Consider the following 6,265-nt stretch of genomic DNA (forward strand, 5'->3'; position numbering starts at 1 on the left):
GTGTTTTCGCATCACATTCATTAGTAAGGGTAATCCCTTTCTTTTAGCAGCTGCTCGCTTTTGTTCATATTTTCTCTTTCTGCTGTGGTGTTTTGCAAGCTGGACGGAAAAAACTTTGCCTTGCTAAACATTGTTGCAATTTTTATTGTAATTAGTTGTAATGTTTTTGTACTGTCTCATGTATTTAACATGTCCACATAAAAAACAGCAATAAAATACTTTAAAAAAATCATATATAATGAGTTTTTTATTACGTTACTTCCGGGATTCAGGACGTTCCTTTACTGTTAGAAGCTGTTTCTCCACTTTCATTGTTGTGCTTGTAACGAGATTGGTTTTGTGATTCGGTATTTGGTCATTTTTTGGTCGTATCTTAAAAGTAAATGCGTCTTGCACCTTTTGGCCACCTCAATTATGTCTTTAGACGGTAATGCCGCCCGGATTCTGCACACGCGACAGGTACGGATTGGATACCTTTATCTGCCTTTCTCATGCATGTGATGTAAAATGACTGTGTGTGTATGTGAGCTGAAACCAGGGTGTCTGATCTCGCACGCAAAGTTAATGATCCTTTATTTAATTTATCTTCCCTGCCAGAATTCTTTCTCAAGTATTTCCCAGACAACAGTGCTCAATATTTGGAGATCCATTTAACACAGCAGCTGCTGATTTCAGCTCTGCTGAGGAGGATCAGTTCATTGAAATCACGTCAGACTCCCCCCTGAGGATGAAGTTTACAGCACAGACACTCCCTGAATTCGGCTGGGCCTGGTGGGGGAGCATCCTTTCATAGGAAAGAAGGCTGTGGGCATTCTGCTTCCATAATACGTCCTATCTTTGTGAAATTTTCTGCTGTTGCCACTTTGAAAACAACCATGGAAGCCCCTATCTTGGATGAAACATCCAAGATGCATGAAAACAGCAAGGACAATGCCCCAACTGACAGTGCGCTCGGTGAATGTCTCAGGCAATGGAGAGCAGAGGATACCTTAAGGAACATTTGTGCAGAATATAGTATTTTTATTTATTTATTTTATTTCACCTTTATTTAACCAGGATAAAAAACTCATTGAGATTAAAAATCTATTTTGCAAGAGTTTCCTGGCCAAGAGGAGGCAGCAAACAATAACACACAACTCTTATTTACACTCACACTCAATCATAACAGACAGTCTTAAATAAAGCATTTACAGTTTGAAAGCTTTGTCTCATTTTCATTTAAAAGTTTTTTAAAAGAGCCCAAGGAGATCAATTCTTTCAATTCAAACTCTTTCTGGAGTTTATTCCAAAACTGTGCTGCAGCAAATCTAAAAGCCTTTTTTCCCATCTCTGTGCGCACTCTGGGCACAGAGAGCAGGAGCATGTCCTTAGAGCGCAGGCTGTAGCTGTTTTCTGTTACCAGTTCAATTAAATAAGCGACTCGTCGCATTTCGGGCAGACACTCGGCAGAATTGCAGGTTACTCCCCTAGGGCGGGTCTGTTAATTAACCCACCTGCTTAGCGTCCTATTTAAGTCAGGTGTACAATTGTTCATTCTCTCTTACCTTCAGCGCTCATTCTTTGCCCCTCCCTCCTCCCCGGCTTCCACCTGTGGGCTCCGTTACGGGGGTTGTTACCCGAAAGTGGATGGAAAAATAATTGTCTCAAGGAATTGAACGGAGCCTTATGCCAAAACGAAGTTGTGAATCAAATTGTGAATGTCATCCTAAAGATGTTGTGAAAACCTAAAGATGTCGTGAAATAAATGTTCTTCTGCAAGAGTTGTCTGACTGAAATGTCCTTCTTTTGTAGTAATTGGGGGCATTTTTTGGAGTTTGGCTTTGCTTTAAGAGAATAGCTGATATTTAGTCTTGTTAGAGTTTTAAACCAGTTTTAAATAATAAAAAGTGTTCTGCAGTGGATTAAAAGCTGATATGAGCTTTGATATGGCGAGCTCAACTGAAAGTGCTGAAGTGTACAAGATGGTATCATCAGCATAGGTGCAGGTTATCGATGATACCTTTATCAAGGTCTTTACATAGGTGGGGCCCCCCAGGGGTTCCGCCGCCCGCCAAGGCAGCCCACGCGGGTTGCCGCAGGGGGCGTGGAGCAGTAGCCGCCGCTCCCCTCTCGCTGCTGGCTGAACGCACGGGTCCCGTGCCCAGGGCGTCCGGGTTCCAGCGGTAGCACAGACGGAGATGCGGTGAGACTCTCATCCTTCTTCCTCGCCTGCCCTCAGCTCTCGGAGCCCCGGCACTCGACGGCGCGCTCACACACGGCCCAGGGAAAACCAGCGGGCTGCCCCCGGGCAGCTACTTTTGCAGGCTTGGCCGCCACCACCGGACGACCGCGCAATTCCCCCTCTCCTCCGCCATGGCGCCCGACCGGCTTCAGCTGTTCCGCCGAGGGATGACAAGGAGCCTCTGTGACGGCCGGACGCGGAGGACCGATTGCGGTGGGGGAGGCTGTCTTTCCCTGGCTGTCCGTTGTGTGCCCGCCAGATGCATCGACAACACTTCAAACGCACCTTGCGGCCCCGGGTTCCTCACCGCTTCCCCTCCACCGCGGGGGGAAGAGGTCGATGAAGAGCGCGGCACAGTGGTGTTCGTCATCAAGGGATTCGGATATGTCATTTATAGCTTTAATGAATATTAAACTTTAAACTTTAATATGGTCTGAAAACCCCAAGTCAGAGTGTCAAACAGCTCCAAAAGTGGTACAGAATGAGAGAGCAAAGATCCTGTGGGACTTCCAGATACAAACAGACAGGATGGTAATGGTGAACCAAACTGACATTGCAGTGGATAATGAACAGAGGAAAGCCGTTGTGGAGGATGTGGTCGTACCAAGTGATGGAATCATAAGAAGGAACATGAGAAACTAGAGAAATACCAGGGGGTTCCCCAGGGGGACTTCATCCACTCCCTGTGCCTTGCCGTGTGTATATATGCCGGTACATATTGTATATATGTATGTACACACATATATGTACTTGTGTACATACCTATACATATATGTACACACACGATGAGTTAATGTATGCGTACACACATGTATGTACACACACACACACCGACACACACACATTAACTCATTTCTGTGGTTCACATGTTCAGTTTGAGTTTTTTTCTCACACAACCCTCTGCATTTTTCCGGACTTGGGACCGGCACAAGTGGGCACTGGATTGTTCCCCCTTGTGGTTGCATTACACATTCATTCAATCATTCATTAATTCATTCCTTTATTTAAAAAGACTAACAACCACACACACCCTGTTTATTTATTTTTTTATAATACCCCACTAACATTAAACAAAAATGTTTTTTTCACTTTTTTATTTTTTTACAAAACACTTTCATTCCATCATTCATTTCTTTATTTACTCATTCATTCATTGACACTGTAGTTTTTTCCAACCAATCACAGGGACACACAAAGACTAACAACCGCACACACACTGTTTTTTTTTTGTTTTTTAGAAAACCCCACAAACATTAAACAAAAACTTTTTTTTCAACATTTCTTTTTCAATTTTTTTATCTTTTAACCAAACACAACAACATTGATGTATGAATAATGCATTTTTTGGGTGAAATAAAGGCACCATTAGAAACTCCACAAACATTAAATAAAACTTTTTTTTTTTACATTTTCATCTTTCAACAAAACACAACAACATTTATGAATAACATTGAAATAAATAATACATTTTTTAAGGGTGAACCTGAGCACCAGGAGAAAACCCAAACATATAAAACACAAATAACAAAAAAAAGGTTTTGCTCTTCATCTCTTAACAATAAAAATAATACAAATGATGAAGATTTTTTTTTAAGGGGGAACCTGAGCACCAGGAGAAAACCCAAGTTTGTTTTGGCTAAAATTTAGATTTCCAGTCTATTTTTATACTGGCGTTTGCTTGCTGGTGTGAGAGCCTTTTTAAATCTTCTCCACACAGAAATCCTCTGACCATGAGAAGACTCATCTTCCTCTTCATCTGGCATGACTCTCTGGTCATCTGAAGTTTCTTCCTCATCATCTGAAGTTTCGTCCTCATCATATGAAGTTTCGTCCTCATCAGCTGAAGCTTCATCTTCATCTGACGTTTCCTCTTCAGTCAGTCCAGAATCAGTAGACAGAGAGGTGAGCGAGTCACTGTCTTGATCATCCACAGATGGACTTTCAGGCAGATGTTCAACTGCCTCTGCAGTGTCTGTCAATCTTTCATCTGGGATGACCACAGGAGTGTTGCTCTTGTACTTGCGCCATCCTGCAGGTGTGAGAGCCTTCTTGAATCTCCTCCACAGGGAGATTTTTTCTTTTTTGGGTGGCTCTGGTTGACTGGAAGCGTCTGCTTCTTCTCTGAGAAGTTCAGACACAACTGATTCCTCTGTTTCAGGGTCATTCTCACTGATAAAGGTCCATGGCAGTCCTAAGGCAGTTTTGTCTGTTGTCTCCTCAAGTTTGGCCTTGACTGCACTCCTTCGTTTGGCCAGACGAGTCCTTACAAGGACTGGTTTACAGATCCTCTGTTTTTTGATGGGAGGACATTCTGTTGTGTCCATCTCCATAGGTCTCCTGCGCTTTCTGGAAGGTTCTGCAGTCACTGGTTGTTCAGAAGCAAACGCTTGGTCTGAAACTTGGACTTGGACTAGAGCCTGGTCCAAGTTTCGGTCGGTTTCCTCTGAGTTTATTTGATCCAGACTGCTGTTTTGTGGGGTTTTTTGGTCAGCCAGAGGAATGCTGACTGGTTCGCAAGTTTCCAGTTCCTCCAGGGCAGGAATTTTCTTTCCCTTCTTATTTTTACGCTTCTTGCGCTTCTTGGAAGGTTCTGGAACTGCTTGTGGATCTGAAACTGTAACATCCAATGATGCATCTATTGTCACATTCTCAGATCTTTGTGGTTGTGGGACACTCTCTTCAAGCAAACCCTCGGTTGGGCCAGCACACTCCTCAGGTTGGACAGATGCTTGCAGTGTTGTCATTTCCTCAGAAAGCTCCTCAGCAACATTTTCCCTAGATTCTGTGACAGTCTCTTGGGGAAAGCACTCTGCTGCTGGTGAGTCGGTTCCCTCTGTGTTTATTTGATCCTGACTGATGTTTTCTTGCAGCTTGAAGGTCTCCTGAGCGTCCAGCCCACTTTCTGTGCAGCGTTGGAGTCCTGTGCTGGGGTGTCGCTGTCATACATGGACTCCAGGGCTTTCAGGGCTAAGTCCAGGTTGCCCAGCTGCTGCTGTAGGGTTGCGAGGGACACTTGTGCCTCCAGATGCTGCGGCACCATCTCCACCACCTTGCTGTAGCTGTCTGCCGCCACCTCCATGTGGCCCAGAGCCTTCAGACGCTGCAGCACAGAGGCAGAGATGCTAGAACCTGATTCAGATCCTAGAAAATGGCCAAAGATCTCTGTCACTTTGTTGTCAAACATGTGGTAGCATTTTTTCAGATCTTCTTCAGTGCTCTATTCTTGGACAACTCTTGTTTTTTCTTGATGGCCTGAACTCAACACAAACCCAGAAAGATCTGATGGACTTCCTTAAAAGACCACTGGTGGCAGAAGAGAGCAATTTCTTACCAACTCATCTGTTCAAAACTAAAAATTTACAGCAAATGACGTTTTAAACAAACATGATTTGCTTAATTTTCAATTCATGTCAAGCTTTTCTTTGAACAGTTTGACTTTTATTAAATGCAGGGAAGGTATTGTGTACATATGTAGTCCAGTTTGACATAATTTTAATAGTCTACTAGACTATAGTAAGACTGAAGAAGTTTTTTTTGATTTCTGAAGGGATTTAACTCAAGAAAAGACAAATATTCAGTAACAGGTTTAGTCGTCTTTCTGCATATATTGGCTACATCTGTTTATTCAAATGTTCTATGGGTTATCTATGTAGTTATTATCTGTCAGTATTGGTTTGTTTCAGCACCATGGACAACAACCAAAGTAGAAAAACCTGAACCCGTTAATGCTGGAAGGAACAATACTGAAACACCTGTCCTCCTTAACCCTTGTGCTATCCTAGGCACTTTAACATTGGGAGTTGGGTCATCTAGACCCACTAGACAGTGCACTGAACCTTTTTTCTTCAATGATTTGCGATCTTCACTGGTGTCCATGGATTACATGAACTCCTCTTCATAGCCAACATGACTGAATAGTCTGCATAGGCTGAGTTCCTGCTGAATGACCTTCACTGAACCTCTGAATGCTGAAAACATCTCTATCCTTGACTGGCACAACAGACCAGGAACACATGATGCAGCCCCCTCCCCCAACCCTGACCG

The sequence above is a fragment of the Oryzias latipes genome, chromosome 12 (assembly GCF_002234675.1).
Source record: "Oryzias latipes chromosome 12, ASM223467v1".
In the NCBI taxonomy this organism is placed as follows: Eukaryota; Metazoa; Chordata; class Actinopteri; order Beloniformes; family Adrianichthyidae; genus Oryzias; species Oryzias latipes.